General features: G+C 38.2%; 1 long non-coding RNA gene across 1 annotated transcript in view; it reads left to right on the forward strand.

Annotated features, from left to right (window-relative positions):
• Window positions 1–56: 56 nt before the first annotated feature.
• Window positions 57–17,528, forward strand: part of LOC106996757 (uncharacterized) — a 123,809-nt gene continuing 106,337 nt past the window's right edge. The window contains exon 1 of the long non-coding RNA XR_013414586.1: window positions 57–258. This is a non-coding gene — a long non-coding RNA (uncharacterized LOC106996757). The remainder of the gene's footprint in view (window positions 259–17,528) is intronic.

Consider the following 17,528-nt stretch of genomic DNA (forward strand, 5'->3'; position numbering starts at 1 on the left):
CCGCGTGGGTGCGGCCGGCCGACCGGCGCGTGCGCAGTGAGCTCCCAGCGCCTTCCACCGCGCAGGCTCGGCGTTGGCCTCCGCGCCCCGGGCTAGTGCGCCCTTCTCGGGTCCCCTAGGTCGCGGGGCAGCTGGGGCGGAAGGGCTCGTTCATTATTTTGAGAGTTTGTTGTGAACGTCATAACCCTTCGTCCTTAAATATTGCCGATACTTGACCTACGCAAGAGACAATGTCATGTGATTCAGCCTAATATCTCAGTATGTATCCCCTCAGAAAAAGGGATTGTTCTACATTCTCAACCCCGCGCTATTGACATTTTGGGCAGGATGAGTTTTTGCTGTCTGTGCCCGTAAGGTGGGGGTGACGGGGTGGGATGGGGGTGTCCTGAGCTAAACAATCACTATTTAGCAGCATCCCTGGCCTCTACCCCTTAGGTGCCAGTGGCAAACCCCTCCCCCAATTGTGACAACCAACGATGCCTCTAGACACTGCCAAACCCAAAAGGTGTGGTTGGGGGGTGGAGAGGGGAGGGGTGGTGGTGAGGGTTGGGGGAAAAAGGAGAGGTGCAAAATTGCCTCAATTGAGGACGACAGGATCACAATGCGCATCATCATACTTAGGAAATGTAAATGTTAGATTACAATAATCGGATATATTTCATATTTGAATTTCCTCAGTTGTCCCAAAATGTCCTTCTTTACCCTATAGTTTGTAAAATGTAAATCCGAGATTTAACAAGAATCACATAGTGCATCAGTAAGAATCACATATTGCAGTTGTCAAGTCTCTTTCGCTTCCTTCAATATAAAACAGTTCCCTAGCCTTTTTTTGTTTGTTTCTCCTGGTATTGACATTTCTGAAAAGTCTAGCCCAGTGGTCTTCCAGAAAATCCTTCAATTTGGAGATGTCAGATTGGTTCCTCATTATACGATTCACGAGTAATATGTATGTACACACGAACATATATGCAGGAATTCTACCTACGTGAATTTTATCTATTTTCAAATGACTTTTTAACTGTCATAACATTTAATTTAAAAAGCACCCTCTGACCAGCGATTTGAAATATTTTTATCACATCCATAAATTTCCACATTATATTTGGATCTAAGATATATTTTCTTTTTTTTCCACGTTGATCTTATTGTCTGCTTATGGGCTAATATTATACTGTTTTTATTAGAGACTAAATTTCAGTATCTGGTAGGGCTAGACTGCGTTATTGCTGTTTTCTGAAGTTTTTTTTTTTTAATATGCTTGGTTATTTTTTCATGTAAACTATAGAATATAGCTCCGTAAAAATACTTTCTAAAAAAAAAACTTCTGCATATCTTTTCCATTTATGATGTTGCATTTTCCTTTTGACATTTTCTTCCTTTTGAAAAGCAAGGTTTATTTTTTCTCTTGCTCAAGTTTCAGCTTTGTGTCTTTCAAGAAAGCTTCATAAAGGTTTTTCACTTGTTAAATTTATTCTTAGAGTATTTCTCTTTTTTTGTTGGAATTATCTCTTCTACTTTTCCTTATAACGGCTAGGTTCTTACATAAATTAAGGTACTGATTTCTGTGTCTAATTTTGTATCTTGCAACCATATTGAATCTCCTGTTGCTTCCAGGAGTTTCATGTTGATTGTATCTGCATCTCTGTTTACACTTTTATATAATTGCAGTGATTATCCATTTTGAATTTCAAATTGACCATCTTTGGTCATTTTTGGCTCCTTTATTTGACACAAGCTCAAATGTCTTGATTGCTTTCTGACACTGTAAGAGTTCCAGTGTCATATTGTACATTTACTGCCTCAGACGTAGAATCAGTCATTTCTCAAACGTGTCCTGATTGCTTCTAGTGAAAAAGGTATTTGGATGCTACAACCTGCACTTAAAGATGTTCATGGTTAAATGGCTTATCCCTTCCCAGACTCTTCAACACAAGATCTAGGAGAGATGTAGTTTTTCAAAGAAAGATGAAAATAAATAATAACTTTGTGTCGATATTCCAATTCTAATAGAAGATTATAGGGTTTTTACTTACTTGATTTTATATTGCATCTCTTCCCCGATGCTGAAAATCATGGCTCCTAAATGATATTAACAGAATAATTTACTTTTCTCCATAATATATATAATAGTTTCCAAAATCTACCAGTATTACAACTGTTAGTAAAAATGTTAGATGTAGTTAAATACAGTTAGGCTTATTTATCTCATATTTTAAAGTCTAGGTTGCTTTCTGGGTGCAGTGGCTCACCCCTGTAATCCCAGCACTTTGGGAGGCTGAGGCGGGTGGATCACTCAAGGTCAGGAGTTCAAGAGCAGACTGGCCAGTTGTGCCACAGTGCTGCAGCCTCGGTGACAGAGGGAGACTCGAAAAAAATAAATAAATAAAATAAAAAACTCGGTTGCTCAGTTAAAAAGAAAATTAAATCCAAAATCCAAAAGAACCTTAAATATATCTAACGTTTTCTTTTTGAGTGAAATATCTAATTCATACATTTCATTATTTATTTAAATTATCAGTTTTGTTCTGAACACTCTTTAGCTGCATCTTGTCAATTCTAATGCCATGTTTTCATTTTTTTCTAGAAATTCTCATTATTAATTGATACTTCCCTTTGCGGCAAGCTATGTTTAATAGAAAAATTTTAAATTTCAAGATGGGGCTTTCTTATGTTTTGATTATAACTTTCTAGTTTTATCATATTATGGTGAATATTTATATTATATTTATGTGATTTATTGAGGCATACATGTCTGTATTGTAAATTAGAGTCAATTTTCATAAGTGTTTTTGTATTTTTTTGTCTAAGGTAAATGTACTATAGTCTGCTATTATTAGTGTATTTCGATTTCTCTTTGAATCTCTTATAATTCCTACGTATGAAAGTAGCTGCTGTGTTACTCACTGCATACCTTTTCATAAATCTTTTATTTTCACTGTGAATTGTAGCCTTTAGGATTATAAGATGTTCTTTGTCTCAATAATGGTTTTTGGTCTGAATTTTATTTTATTGAATTTCAAAATCTCAATTCTTTCTTTTTTTAATTTGCATTTTCTTAGTAGACCTTTACCCATCCTTCCTTTCATTGTTAGCATTTCTGAATTGTTTTGTTTTAGGTGGGTCTTTGTCTTTTATATACAGCATAGAGTTGGGTTTTCCTTTGAAATCAACCTATTTTTCTTTTTGTTTTAACACTGAAGTTGAGCCCTCTGTTGGCTGATATGTTTGGTCTCAGTTATCTCCTGTATTATATTTACCTGTGTAATATGTAGCGTATTTGATGGTGATAAGTGCTATTAAGGAAAATAAAGGAGAAAGGGTGCATAAAAAATGCTGGGGAGAATATTCTATTTTAAATAGGTGGTCAGGGAAGGCCTCATGGAGGAAGTGATTTTTGCACAAACACTTGAAATAGGCAAAGGAATGAATCATTTGGATAAATGAGGTAAGATTGTTCCTGACAGAGGACAGCTAGGCCCAAGGCCCCGAGGCATAGAGTACCTAGTATGCTCTAAGGAACAGCAAGGGAGCTGGTGTGATCAAAGCTGGTAAGCAGGAAAATAGTAGGAGATAAGGCCAGAGGATCAGATAGGGCCCTGTCAGTAGGGAGCAAAGAATCCCTCCTTCAAGAGGAATTTTGGTACCAGATGTTGAAATAATACATCTGCTATACCACAGTAATAAATTAATGACTCTATGAGAACACATAAATAACCCTGGGAATTCCAGTCGAGGTAGGAGAGGAAACTAGGCTTGCGGGTATGATATTTTGGGTACAACTCAAATTATGCATAAAAGAAGTTTCATATTTGCTAACTTTGAGGGTTGGATTACTAAGAACCTTTCCCAACCTGTACGATTGCAACAATCCTTGAATATTCTTCAAGTCTCTCATATTTCAGTTTGTACTTCATACTCCACCTCCAAACATATCAGATATAGATAACAACTATAGCTTTTGGCTATTTATCTGAAGCTGTGCATTTACAGAGGAAGAATCTTATTGCAACATTCACATTAATGAAAGGTATTTTGACTAATGTTCAAAAAGCATGAAAAACTAAAATTCTATACTCAGAAGCTTGATAAAGGACAGAAAATGAGAGATTTTTTGAATTTTTTAAAAAAAGTCAAGTATTTTAAAAGAGTTTTTTGTATTTTTTGTGTTGTTTTTCTTTTTGTAAGAAATCTGTTTTGACAGAAAACTATATGGCAGATGTGTGCGTGTGTTTGTGTGTTTTGGGGAGGAATAGGGATGAATTCAGTCTGTAATCTGGAAAAACTGTGTATAGGATGGGAACAGAGAAGGGACAAACTTTATATGTACACACAGGATTACTTTTTCCTTTTCATGATGTGTTTTATTTGGAAGCATTTACATCTTCTCTTTTTCTTTTCCTCCTTTTTTTTTCCTTCACCTTTCTTTTTCTTAAGCTAAACTGTCACAGTGAAATACTGTGACTAAGCCACAACTCATATAGAAAACTGAACGGTGCATTGTAAAATAGGACACAAAACAAAAGACTTCATCTGAGAGCTGAGATCATCACGAGTACACAGACCCACTGCAGTAATTCAACAGTGTTTCCCAGAGCCCGGGACAATTTCTTCAATTCTTGGTATCCTACTGCCCCCTGCTGTTCATGTGGAAGCACTGACTACAGAAATTAAAGTCTTCATAACATTGCACAGGTTTTAGTGCAATATTAACGTGCTATCAAAGAAAGTTAAGTAGTTCAAAGATTTAAACAGAGTAATTTAAGGAATTGCTTTCTAAAAGGCTGAATATCAAACATATTACAAAGCAGCTTTCTCGACTCTCTAATATGTTGAAGAGAAATCTAATCCAGTTATTTGGCTTGTGAATCTGGTTTCGTTTTTAAGTTTCTGAGGGGAGAAGAGAAGAAGGCAATTGAGGTAGCTTAGAGATAAACTGGTAAAGAGAAAGCAGCGAGTAGATGGAGAAAATGAAAGGAAAAATGTGCAAGAAGGAGGGGGTAATGAATAATTTACATCCTCGAGGGTAAAGCAGTTCAGTCCTGAACAGATCGTTTACATTCCTCAGGGGGGTCGGGCAGAAACGGGCTCCACGGAAAAGCCCGGATGAACCATTTGTGAGCCTCACTTCTGCTTTCTGCTCCTGGATTTGATCATGCAAACCTCTCATAGCGGTTAGGATGTGAGTTGGGGCCTCTGAAGCAGGGCAGAGGCACATCATCTTTGGAGCTGATTTCCTGGCCTTCTCTGCAATTTGTGAAGAGCTCAGGGGCTGTGTCCTGGATGTAAGTCAGCCCACGTGCAAATGCGTATGTGTGAGCATGCGAGTTGGATGTTATATGTTCCAGGTTTTAGACTCTGAGGGCTGCTAGTTCCTGCATGGCAGACCTTCCCCTTGGGATTAATAAGGCGCCAGTGTCCCCTGTCACTTAGTAAAAGTAGTTAGAAGCTTGGGGCCTTGCTTCAGCATTTGTTTTTTTGCTGAGACTCTTTCTCCATGAGGAACACGATTGGAGAAGAAACATTCAGTATTTAGAAAATTAAATGTATCCATGTTATGATAAACGTAGAAATCCAGTCCAAACTGCTCTTGAAAGATGTAGTTTTTGCTATAAATACTATAGGAGTGTCACTTCTAAAACTTCCGAAGTTCCTACTTCAAAGGCACAATGATGGATTTTAAGAAATAAAACTTTAAGACAATATTTACGTGGTTTATTTCAGGTAACAATTAATAACCTGATTCCTTAATGCTTGGGGCTATGTTCATAGCATTGCTTTTAGTGCTATCATTTTCTATTTCTCTTGTATGACATATTGTATTAGTCCGTTTTCATGCTGCTAATAAAGACATACCTTCACAAAAGAAATAGGTTTAATTGGACTTACACTTCCACGTGGCGGGGGAAGCTTTACAATCATGGCAGAAGGCAAGGAAGAGCAAGTCGTCTTACATGGACGGCGGCAGGCAAAGAGAGAGAGCTTGTGCAGCGGAATTCCTCTTTTTAAAACCATCACATCTCGTGAAACTTTTTCACTATCACGAGAACAGCACAGGAAAGACTTGCCCCTGTGATTCAATTACCTCCCACTGGGTCCCTCCCACAATACGTGAGAATTAAAGATGAGATTTGGGTGAGGACACAGCCAAACCATATCATTCCTCCCCTGTCCTCCCAAATCTCATGTCCTCACATTTCAAAATCAATCGTGCCTTTTCAACAGTCCCTCAAAGTCTTAACTCATGTCAGCATTCACTCAAAAGTCCACATCTGATACAAGGCAAGTCCCTTCCACCTATAAGCCTGTAAAATCAAAAGCAAGTTAGTTACTTCCTGGATGCAACGTAGGTACAGTCGTTGGGTAGCCATTCCAAATGGGAGAGATTGGCCAAAACAAAGTTCCTACAGGCCCTGTGCAAGTCTGAAATCCAGCGGGACAGTCAAATCTTAAAGCTCCAAAATGATTTCTTTTCACTCCATGTCTCACATCCAGGTTATGTTCATGCAAGAGGTAGGTTCCCAAGGTCTTAGGCAGCTCCGCCCCTGTGGCTTTGCAGGGTATAGCCTCTTCTTGACTGTTTTCATGGGCTGGCGTTGAGTGTCTACGGTTTTTCCAGGCGCACGCCGCAAGCTGTTAGTGGATGCACTATTCTGGGGTCTGGAGGATGATGGTCCTCTTTTCACAGCTCCACTAGGCGATGCCTCAGTAGGGACACTGTATGGGGCCTCTGACCCCACATTTCACTTCCACACTGCCTTAGCAGAGGTTCTCCGTGAGGGCCCCACCCCTGCAGCAAACTATTGCCTGGGTGTCCAGACATTTCCATACATCTTCTGAAATCTAGGTGGAGGTTCCCAAACCTCAATTCTTGACTTGTAGGCACCCACAGGCTCAACACCACATGGAAGCTGCCCGGGCTTGGGGCTTGTACCCTCTGAAGAAACAGTCTGAGTTGTACCTTGGCCCCTATTAGTCACCATCGGAGTGCCTGGGACGCAAGGCACCAAGTCCCTAGGCTGTACATGGCATGGGGACCCTGGGCCCAGCCCAGGTAACCATTATCTCCTAGGCCTTCTGGCCTGTGATGGGAGAGACTGCTGTGAAGACCTCTGACATGCCCTGGAGACACCTTTCCCATTGTCTTGGGGATTAACATTCAGCTCCTCGTTATTTATGCAAATTTCTGTAGCTAGTTTGAATTTCTCCTCAAAAAATGGGTTTTTCTCTTCTATCACATTGTCAAGCTGCAAATTTTCCAAACTTTTTATGCTCTGCTTCCCTTTTAAACTGAATGCCTTTAACAGCACTGAAGTCACATCTTAAATGCTTTGCTGCTTAGAAATTTCTTCTGCCAGATACCCTAAATCATCTCTCTCAAGTTCAAAGTTCTGCAAATCTCTAGGGCAGGGGCAAAATGCTGCTAGTCTCTTTGCTAAAACGTAACAAGAATCACCTTTGCTCCAGTTCCCAACAAGTTCCTCATCTCCATCTGAGACCACCTCAACCTGGACCTTATTGTCTATGTTGCTTTCAGGCTTTTAGTCAAAGCCATTCAACAAGTTTTTAGAAGTTCCAAACTGTCCCACATTTTACTGTCTTCCTATGAGCCCTCCAAACTGTTCTAACCTCTACTTGTAATCCAGTTCCAAAGTTGCTTCCACATTTTCAGGTGTCTTTTCAGCAACACCCCACTCTACTGGTACCGATTGACTGTCTTAGTCCATTTTTCATGCTGCCGATAAAGACATACCTGAGACTAGGCAATTTACAAAAGAAAGGGGTTTAACTGGACTTAGTTCCATGTGGCTGGTGAAGCCTCACAATCATGGCAGAAGGCAAGGAGGAGCAAGTCATGTCTTACATGGATGGCAGCAGGCAAAGAGAGAGAGCTTGTGCAGGGGAATTCCTCTTTTTAAAACCGTCAGATCTCATGAAATTTACTCTCATGAGAACATCACGGGGAAGACTTGCTCCCCTGATTCAGTTGCTTCCCACTGTGTCCCTTCCACGACACGTGGGAATTCAAGATGAGATTTGGGTGGGGGCACAGCCAAGCCATATCACTTATTAGTATTTATTTTCTCAGAGTTATATTCTCCATTTGGGCAGTGCTAAAGATGTGAAGAAACATAGAGCAGGCTGTGTCTTTAAGACTTTTATAGTAATTTAGAAAAATGTAGAACCACAGCATGATAATCATGTAAGAGTGAGGTGGGGCCAAGAGTAAGATAATAATCTCCCCATTGTCTTTTATTCTATCAGTTTACCCCATTCCCTCCCCTCCCTTTCCCTCCCCTCCCCATCCCATCCCATCCACATCCCCTCCCATTTCTCCCTTCACCTCTTTACTATTTCATTTTATTTGTATTGATATTTAAATTTCAAATCAAGAATACTGGCTATTCTGTTTATATAATTTTGCTCAATCTGTAGTACTCCAGGACATAGTACAATGTTTGCATATAGTTGCAATAAATCTCTGTTGCATGAACACCAACACACTTATTAATTGCCTAGCATTATGCTGCTCCTGTGTAAAACAGATGTACATTTGATTTCAGGAAAGGAGAAAAGTTAAGTTGGAGGGAATTTATGTAGACCTATAGGAAGAATTAGAAATATTTGTATTCAGATTCTTAGGGGCGATGAGAAAGTTTGTTAATGATAAAAGCTAGAACACAAAAATTTCACCTTGTAAGTATCTGTGGAAATATTTATCTTTAATGGTTTTCTTATGTTGCTAAAAATGATCAACTTTTAACATTTCCCTTTGTGTAGTTCCTTATCAGATCTGTGTACACGCACCTACCAAAGATAGGGTGGGAACTTGCATCTTTTATCAATCCTGGAGAGCAGATGAACATGAGGCCTGTTTTTCAAAAATAAATTTAAACTTATTTTTTTTTTAGAATCAAGAACTAACTTACCAGTGTTTCACTGTACAAAATTTACAGTTAATCGAAACCTGGTTTTGCCTTCTTAACTGTTTGCGACCCAAATTGCCTGCTCTTATTTAATTGTTTTACTTAAATTGTATTGAATACTAATATCTAACAAAGTTGTAGCCCTAAGTGATTCCAAAATTTCATTAAGTTATTGAGAAGTGGATCTTCTCTGCAAGTGTATTGTGATGTATACTATAAAGTTGTATTTATATTCTCTTTTCTTCCCCTTCTACAGTGCCAGGGACTCCTCATAGAAAGTTTGGAACTATTTTCTGTTATGTGGTAGTGGTAGAAATTCGGATGGAGGAAGTTCACAGGGTTAAAAAAATAAATTATTGATAATAACAAAATAGTTTCAAGGCCTCTTTTAATTCTCATATTTTGTGATTTTTCCTTCACATCAGACATTGCATAAAGTATGTTTAAAAAAGGTCCCAACTTTTGAGTTTCATTTCAGTAGTTTACTGTCCAATTCAATCACTAGGAAATATTTTGTGAGTGTTTCATTGCGTAGGGTGCTGGAATAGATGCTGATTAGAGAGAACTGCACAGACGATGTTCCTGTCCTCAGGTTATTTATAATAGAATGTGAGATGAAAATTTAAAAAAGGTCAAAACACAGAATTAGAAGAAAAGATGAGTAAAGTATTTAGCATTTTACTTCTATTTCAGTAAAATGTCTCTTGGAAGCCTTGGGAGGCAGGATAGAATGATTAAAAATGTTCAAAGAACAAACCTTCATCTCAAATTATCCACCTAAAAAGTTGGAATTCGTAAGTGTAGACCTCCTCTATAGATACAGCAAGGAATCAGACTTCCTCTATCCGCAGACCCCCTACATCTTGTTTAAGCCTGGATCGTCTCAGTTTGGATTACGGAAAACCAGTGGAAATTGTTAGAGCTTCTCCTTATTGATCTTCCTTGCAAAGCCAGATAGATAATATGGTTGAGATTTAGAAGGAAAAAAAAGGTCCACGTGACTGAAAAAAAAAATGTGTTACTGAGATGCTGAAAATATATGATTAAATAGCTCAGATAGACATTACAAATAATTTATGTGTCTTTTAAGTTGGTCAGTATGAGGTTTGTATTTAAATTGCATCTCTCCTCAATTCAAATTGCCTTAGGCTTTTGGGTATTTAAAAATATTTTGTATTCATGAACACTTCTTTTATAATTGATGTGGATGTTTTCTTATAGCCCAAGTCTAATTTGTAAGCTGGAAAGTTCATTTATTTATTCATTTCACATCTATTATATATTTACTATGAGCCAAATATGATGGTATGATAGTAGGGAGTTTTTTTTGAGATGGAATTTTGCTCTTGTCGCCCAGGCTGGAGTGCAACAGCGCGATCTTGGCTCACTGCAACCTCCGCCTCCTGGGTTCAAGCAATTCTCCTGCCTCAGCCTCCCAAGTAGCTGGGAATACAGGCATGTGCCACCATGCCCTGCTAATTTTGTATTTTTAGTAGAGATGGGGTTTCTCCGTCAGACTGACGGATTTGGTCAGGCTGGTCTTGAAGTCCTGACCTCAGGTGATCCGCCCGCCTCAGCCTCTCAAAGTACTGGGATTATAGGCATGAGCCACTGTGCCAGTCCTGGGATTGTTTTTTAAGTTAACTGCAAAGCTTACTTACATTATCATGAGCTCTATTTACCTAAATTCCAAGAAATTCTGCATGTGGGACAAAGCAGGGTCCCACCAAGTGACCCTGCTACACCTTGTCTAGATCTCTGTTGTAGCACTTACTGCATTTTTCTTTTTGGCATTAATTTTGTCAGCTGGAATGAGAGCAGAGCGTGGTCTGGTTCGGTCTGATTGTTACTGTGTCCTCAGCACCTAACAAAACCTACAACACAATAGAAACCCAAAAAGGATGGCTTGGATGAGCAAAGCATCATGTACACATGCATTGCTCTAAGGGCAATTTTATTCTCAGTGGGTGTTAAGGCCATTTCACACTCTGGCATATCATCTCTAGGAAAAGGCAAAACCCCTGTTACCTTAATATCTTCCATAGTTTGACTGAATATTGAGCCGAAGCACTTTAACATCACAGTGAAATCTGATTCAAGTCATTTTTGTAATAATTATACCTTAAGGTTTAGATTGAGTTATTTGGGTGATATTTATGAGAACAACTATTTTATACTATTTTTAAGAATATTTTTCAATTTCCTGGTAGGTAAAATCAGGCTTTGGAGAAGCAGTTCTTGCCTGGAGAGACTGATGAGGGGTTCTCTGAGACACCCCTCCTAGCCATCCAGCATTAATTGCTTTCCATGTATTCAGTGGGTTTATGTCCACATAAATATATTTTATGAGTACTTTGAGAATGAAACAGTGCTGAAAGGAGACAGCAGTCATATGCAGCCAGAATTTATGTGAAATTACTAATCATTCCCATTTCGGGTGGGAGTAAATGATGGTACTTTGGAGTGAAATTTCTGGTTCTGTCCTTATAGCTCATACAGGATTGTCATTTACTGCTGAGTGGATTGTGCATTGCACAAAGAAACACATCTAAAGTGTACACTACTTATATAATAGACATTATAAATTTGAATATTTATTAAGATAATTTTATGAGCAGTAAAGTGTCTTGTTTTAATAAAATCAGTATATTATGGCCAATTTTATTACAGATGGAATAAAATTTGATAAAGAAGTACAGTGTTTTTTTGTTTTGTTTTGTTTTGTTTTTGACATGGAGTCTCACTCTGTTGCCAGGCTGGAGTGCAGTGGCACGATCTTGGCTCACTGCAACCTCCAACTCCTGGGTTCAAGCAATTCTCCTGCTTCAGCCTCCTGAGTAGCTGGGATTACAGGCACATGCCACCATGCCTGGCTAATTTTTGTATTTTTAATAGAGACAGGGTTTTACCATGTTGGCCAGGACGGTCTCGATCCCCTGACCTTGTGATCCACCTGCCTCGGCCTCCCAAAGTGCTGGGATTACAGGTGTGAGCCATCGTGCCCGGCTGTTGTTTTTAAAATTTGTATAAAGGCTGTATATGGACTTGTGGTGGCCTGAACTTGGACAAGACATAACTCCTTTGGCTTTCATATGGAGATATTAATACCTACCTTGCTAAATGGGTTATAAATATTAGCTGTGTGTGGCACACAGTCAGTGTTCAATAAATACTTTAGAATGAATATTAAAGCACTAAGCATAATGTCTGTGATAAAGATTTGGTAAATTGTGGCCCATTTTTGCCTTGAATGAGGGAAATTTTAGATTAATAGTATATGTATAAATATATGCCTTTGAAGATTCTTAAGTGTTTCATATTTTGCACTTAATTAGTGCATGGTACTACCTAAAATGTTCCTAATAAGATGTTTGGGATCCTTCTTTAATTTCCTGAGGAGTACACATCCAGTATAAAGGAAATTATGACTATATGACACATTGAAAGGAAAAATTAGTGACTCATAGTTGAGCTTATTTTGGCATCCTAAAATATTGGAATCCTAGGTTTGGAAGGAAGCATTTAATCCAAACTACCATCAGTTACTTGAATTTCACTTTATTTATCAGATATATATTGATCAATTATTATATGTTGGAACTGTACTATGCTTGAGGACTACAAAGATAAATGAGATATTCTTGTTGAGAAGTTACAGGTCTTCACGTGAACATTTCCAGGGACAATTCACAATTACTAACCTTATTTTTAGGAATCTCTCTTATGACAATTCAAAATTTATCTTTCTCTATCTTTCATCTATTGGCTTAGCTTTTCTATTAAGAGTACAAATAAGTAAGCGTAATTATTTTTTAGAAAAATCTTTCTTATACATGAATGAAATTGAGTTTCTTCTGAGACATCTGTTCTTCAACTGAAACATCACTGCATTCCTCTGCTGTTCCTCAAGCCTCTTCACCATTTTGCTAACTCCTCTGAATGCCTTCCAGGTTGTCTGCTAAGACGTGGCGCACACACATACCAGGGTATCCAGGCTCCAGCTGTAGATCAGCCATCACAGAGCAATTACTTTCACATATCAGATACCGTCTTTCAAATCTGTGGCATGATTAATACTCATAACTGTCTGATCAATATGTACTATAAACTGTTTCATCCCTATTATTTTTTAAAAATTGTATTTATTTTGCACATGTTACCATAGAAGGTATTTTTGGAAGAATATAGATGATCTCTCTAATTCCTTAAGGAGCTTTTCATATACTGTTCCAACCATCAAAATGATAATAATGAGGGCAACCTTGCTAGAGCTCTAGATTATTGAATTACTATTTGGAAGTCATTTTTGGTCCAGTTAATTTATATATATATAATGTATAATTATTATATATTATATATTTATAATAATATATTAATATATTATAGATATATTATTTATATAATATACAATCATATATTATATATTTATAATTAATATATCTATAATATATTAATAATTTATAATTATTATGTATAATTTATAATTATATAATTTATAACTTAAGCCACTGTAATTTATACAGTTTACAACAGGTAGGTAGCTAAGTAAGGATTTCTATAGCTTTGCAGATCTGTTTTCTATAAATTGCTGTCTCACTTAAACAACTATTTTTTCAATAAACAGTGTGATAATTAATTCTACTTATAACTCTAAGCACTTACTTAAAAACCTTAATACTTGTTCACTTTTTATTTTAGTTAACAAATGCATGAAATGCCTCTTTGTACCAAGTGTACTCTGACTCAGCACTTGGGACAAGTGCCTTGCTAGCAGAACAGTAGAAGAAGCCAGTTGTAACTCAGTGACCATTTATAGCTGTGCACACTGCTATGCGTTGCTACTTATAGAAGAAGGAAAGGACAAACAGGTATAGTAAGGAATTGGAAGATGGAGACAGAGAAGAGACCTCTGTCTGGATGAAGGGTGAATGTTTAGAAGCAGTGGGAGAGGTAGACCCGGATAGATGGTATGTTAGTTTCCTAGGACTGCTATGGCAAATTACCACAGACTTTGTAGCTGAAAACAATAGAAATTTGCTCTTGCATAGTCAGGAGGCCAGAAGTTTGAAATCAAGGTTTTGACCTGGCCATGCTACCTATCAAGGCTCTGGAGAAGAATCTTCCTTTGTCTCTTTCTATCTTTGGTGGCTCTTGACAATCCTTAGCATTCTTTGGCTTTTATATGTATCCCTCCAATCTCTGCCGTTGTCTTCACATAACCTTCTTTTCTGTGCCTCCTCTGTATCTCTGTGTTCAAGTCTCTCTCTCCTTTTTTTTTTTTTTTTTTTTTTTTGTGCGATTAAGACACCAGTCATGAGATTAGGGCCTGACTTAATCCAGTATGACCTCACTTTCACTTGATTACATCTGCAAAAACCTTATTTCCAAAGAAGCTCACATTTACTGGTGCTGGGTAATTTAGTCTGTTTGTGCTTCCATAACAAAATATCACAGACTCAGTAATGTATAAAGAGCAGAACTTTATTTCTTATAGTTCTAGAGGCTGTGAAGTCCAAGATCAAGGCACCAGCAGGTTCATTGTCCAGTGATGGTCCAGTCTCTGCATCCAAGATGGCGCCTGGAAAGCTGCATCCTCTAGAGAGGATGAATGCTGTGTCTTCACACAGCAGAAGACAAAATGGCAAAAAAAGATGAACTCTCTCCATCAAGCTGTTTTATAAGAGCAACTAATCTCATTCATGAGGCAGGAGCTCTCATGCCTAATCACCTTTTAGAGGCGATACCTCTTAATACTATCACATGGGCAGCACACTTGAATTTTGGAGGAGACACTTTCAAACCATAGCCAGGAGTTAGGACTTGAACATATCTTTTAGGGGAGACAATTCAATCCATAACAGGTGAGATGGACCAAATTATGGAACACTTTAAATGAAGGTGGAAGAGTTGGGTTTATTTATAAGTCAGGGGGCCACTAGAAACTTTAAGTAAGGGTGCTAATAAAATAGTTATTACAGGAAGTTCTGGTGGAAGTATGCTATAGCATGCTGAGCTGAAAATTAAGTTTAGAGATGAGAATATTAATGAGGATATCACAGCAGTGTTCCATAGATAAAGTGAAGGAAAGTTTATAAGAGAAGATATAGAAGAATATATTTTTCCAAAGATGGCCACAGCAATGTCTCTCATACCACTTGCTCTTTGTAATGAGACCTTCTCACAGCCTCATCAATAGGTGGTATCTGTTTCTCTACTGATGCATTTGGGCAGACCCGGTGACTATTTTGACCAATAGAATAGGGTAAAAATGACACCTTGCCGATTATTAATATATGCATAGACTTTTCCGGCCCCTTTCCTACCCTGAGAGCACCAAGCTGTGAGGAGCCTGAGCCATGGAGCTATGTAGAGAGGCCCTGGAGGCAGGACCAGGGCCAGGGTGAGGCAAGAGAGGTGCCTTGTACAAAATTTAAGGAGGCGCTCTGAGGTGCATTTGTATGACATTGAGAAGAAGTGTCCCTTAAATTCTGCACCCAAGGCACCTCTCTTAACTCAATTCACACTAGTTCTGGACCTGCTGAGGGAGAAGGAGAGGGAGAGGGAGAGAGGGAGAAGGAGAGGGAGAGGGACAGGGAGAGGGAGAGGGACAGGGAGAGGGAGAGGGACAGGGAGAGGGAGAGGGAGGAGAAACACCATGGGAGGTGCAAGGCATTGAAGTAAGGAAGCCATCTTGAACATTGGTCCTCTGGCTCAGGCTAACAGCTGGCACCAAGTGGATCAGTGGTGAACCACCAAGCTGATGCATCCTAAACTCATCTACAAAATGATGAGTGAAACAAAATTGTTGTTTTAAGTCACTTAGTATTGAGGTAGTTTGTTATGCCACAATATATTACCTAAAACACCCTCGTGTCTTGCCAGTATTATGTGAAGCTAGTAATTGATTGAGAAATACCAAGTTGCTCTCTATTTACTGAAATTTAACAGAGCTGAATGTTTGATAGTTCCTTAGGGTGAAAGGATGAAAGAAGTGATGAGAGAGATTATAGCGGGTAGCAGTCTAGGAAATATAATTTAATGCCTAATTTCTTCTGTTAACTGCTTAAGCTATATAGCCATATGGCTTTTAATGTTTAGGATTGGCCGGAACAAAAAGGTACACACACTCACAGCTGGAGTCTTTATAGAAACAAAACTCATGTCTGTTTAGATCTATGCCATGTAGAGTGCTGTGAAATTCCCATTTTCAAGCCAATGGTCTGAATCCTGATGCTAAATGAATAAAATTTTCCCTGGATCTCATTAGCCTCCACTTGGGAAGGAGGGGAGTCAGTTTACTTACTTCTTCTTGGCTTTGTCTGAACCAATCAAGCTTTGAATAACAGGTTTATTTTTATGAAGACTGAAGTTACTAATTTTCATTGAGTATCTCTATTTTACAGTAATTTACACGTTCTTTTGAATGGTTGTTGGCACATTTACTTATTGTCCTCTGAGGCATTTTCTAATTACTTGTAAGCAAGGCTGAGTAAAAAGAAAATCCAGAAAAAACATTAAGAAAGGGACTGTTTGGTAGACAAGGTGTATTACACATAAAATTAAAATATAATGGATACTTTTAAAAGCCTTTAGTCCATTTTATAGCTTTCTCTGCTTCTACAAGTACATAGTAAGTGAAGATTTCCCAACCCATTATTCATTTCTACATGATGTTAGACATTTTTATGACCTCCTAGAGTACTTATAATCTGTACTACACAATTTAGCACCTAATTATATTCTGTTCATTATTATATCATTATAAGTTCTCATCCCCTCAAGTAGATTATATGATCTTAAAAGTCAGAGACCATGTCTTACACTTCTGCATTCACATTCCAACTAGCATAGGCACCACTTGGAACATTTTAATTGATAGAAGCATATTGAGTTCTAGTCCCTCAAATTTCAGTGAATGTATCTAGGGAGCACCTGTCACAGCTCTGAATATAGGGGCAGAAGTAGGCAAGTTACTTTTTCTTTCCCAAGGAGTTTGTCAACAAGTGTTAAGTACCAAGTACTAAGGCGAGGAATTACTTTGATAGAGTGACTTCCTTTCTCTTTTTCCTTTAGTGTCAGAACAGAGCAGAGGAAAAGCAGAGAGCCATGAGCCACCGTGTCATCATTATCATTTTGATGTAGATGGATTATTGGCATTTTTTTACTTCTCCAGTTGGAGAAAACAACTAATGGTATCTGACCTAGGGAGTCTTACTTGGCTGAGCCACTAGGCTAAATGGTTGGCAGCCTTACATTTCTCTTGTTTTGAGTGAGCATCAGGGTATCAGATTCACATTTTTTTAATTGTGATAAGACATACATGACATAAAATTTACCACTTTAATCAGTCTTAAGTGTATAGTTTAGTGGTATTAAGTACATTCATATTGTTGTACAATCACCACCATCATCCATCTCTAGAACATTTTTATCATCCTAAACTGAAACTCTGTACCCATTAAACAAACACTTCCTATTCCTTCATATCCCCATTGCCTGCTAACCACTATTCTACTTTCTGTCTCTATGAATTTGGCTATTCTAGGTACTTCATATAGGTGGAATCATACAGTATTTGCCCTTTTGTGTCTGGCTTATTTCCTT

The sequence above is a fragment of the Macaca mulatta genome, chromosome 2 (assembly GCF_049350105.2).
Source record: "Macaca mulatta isolate MMU2019108-1 chromosome 2, T2T-MMU8v2.0, whole genome shotgun sequence".
NCBI lineage: Eukaryota > Metazoa > Chordata > Mammalia > Primates > Cercopithecidae > Macaca > Macaca mulatta.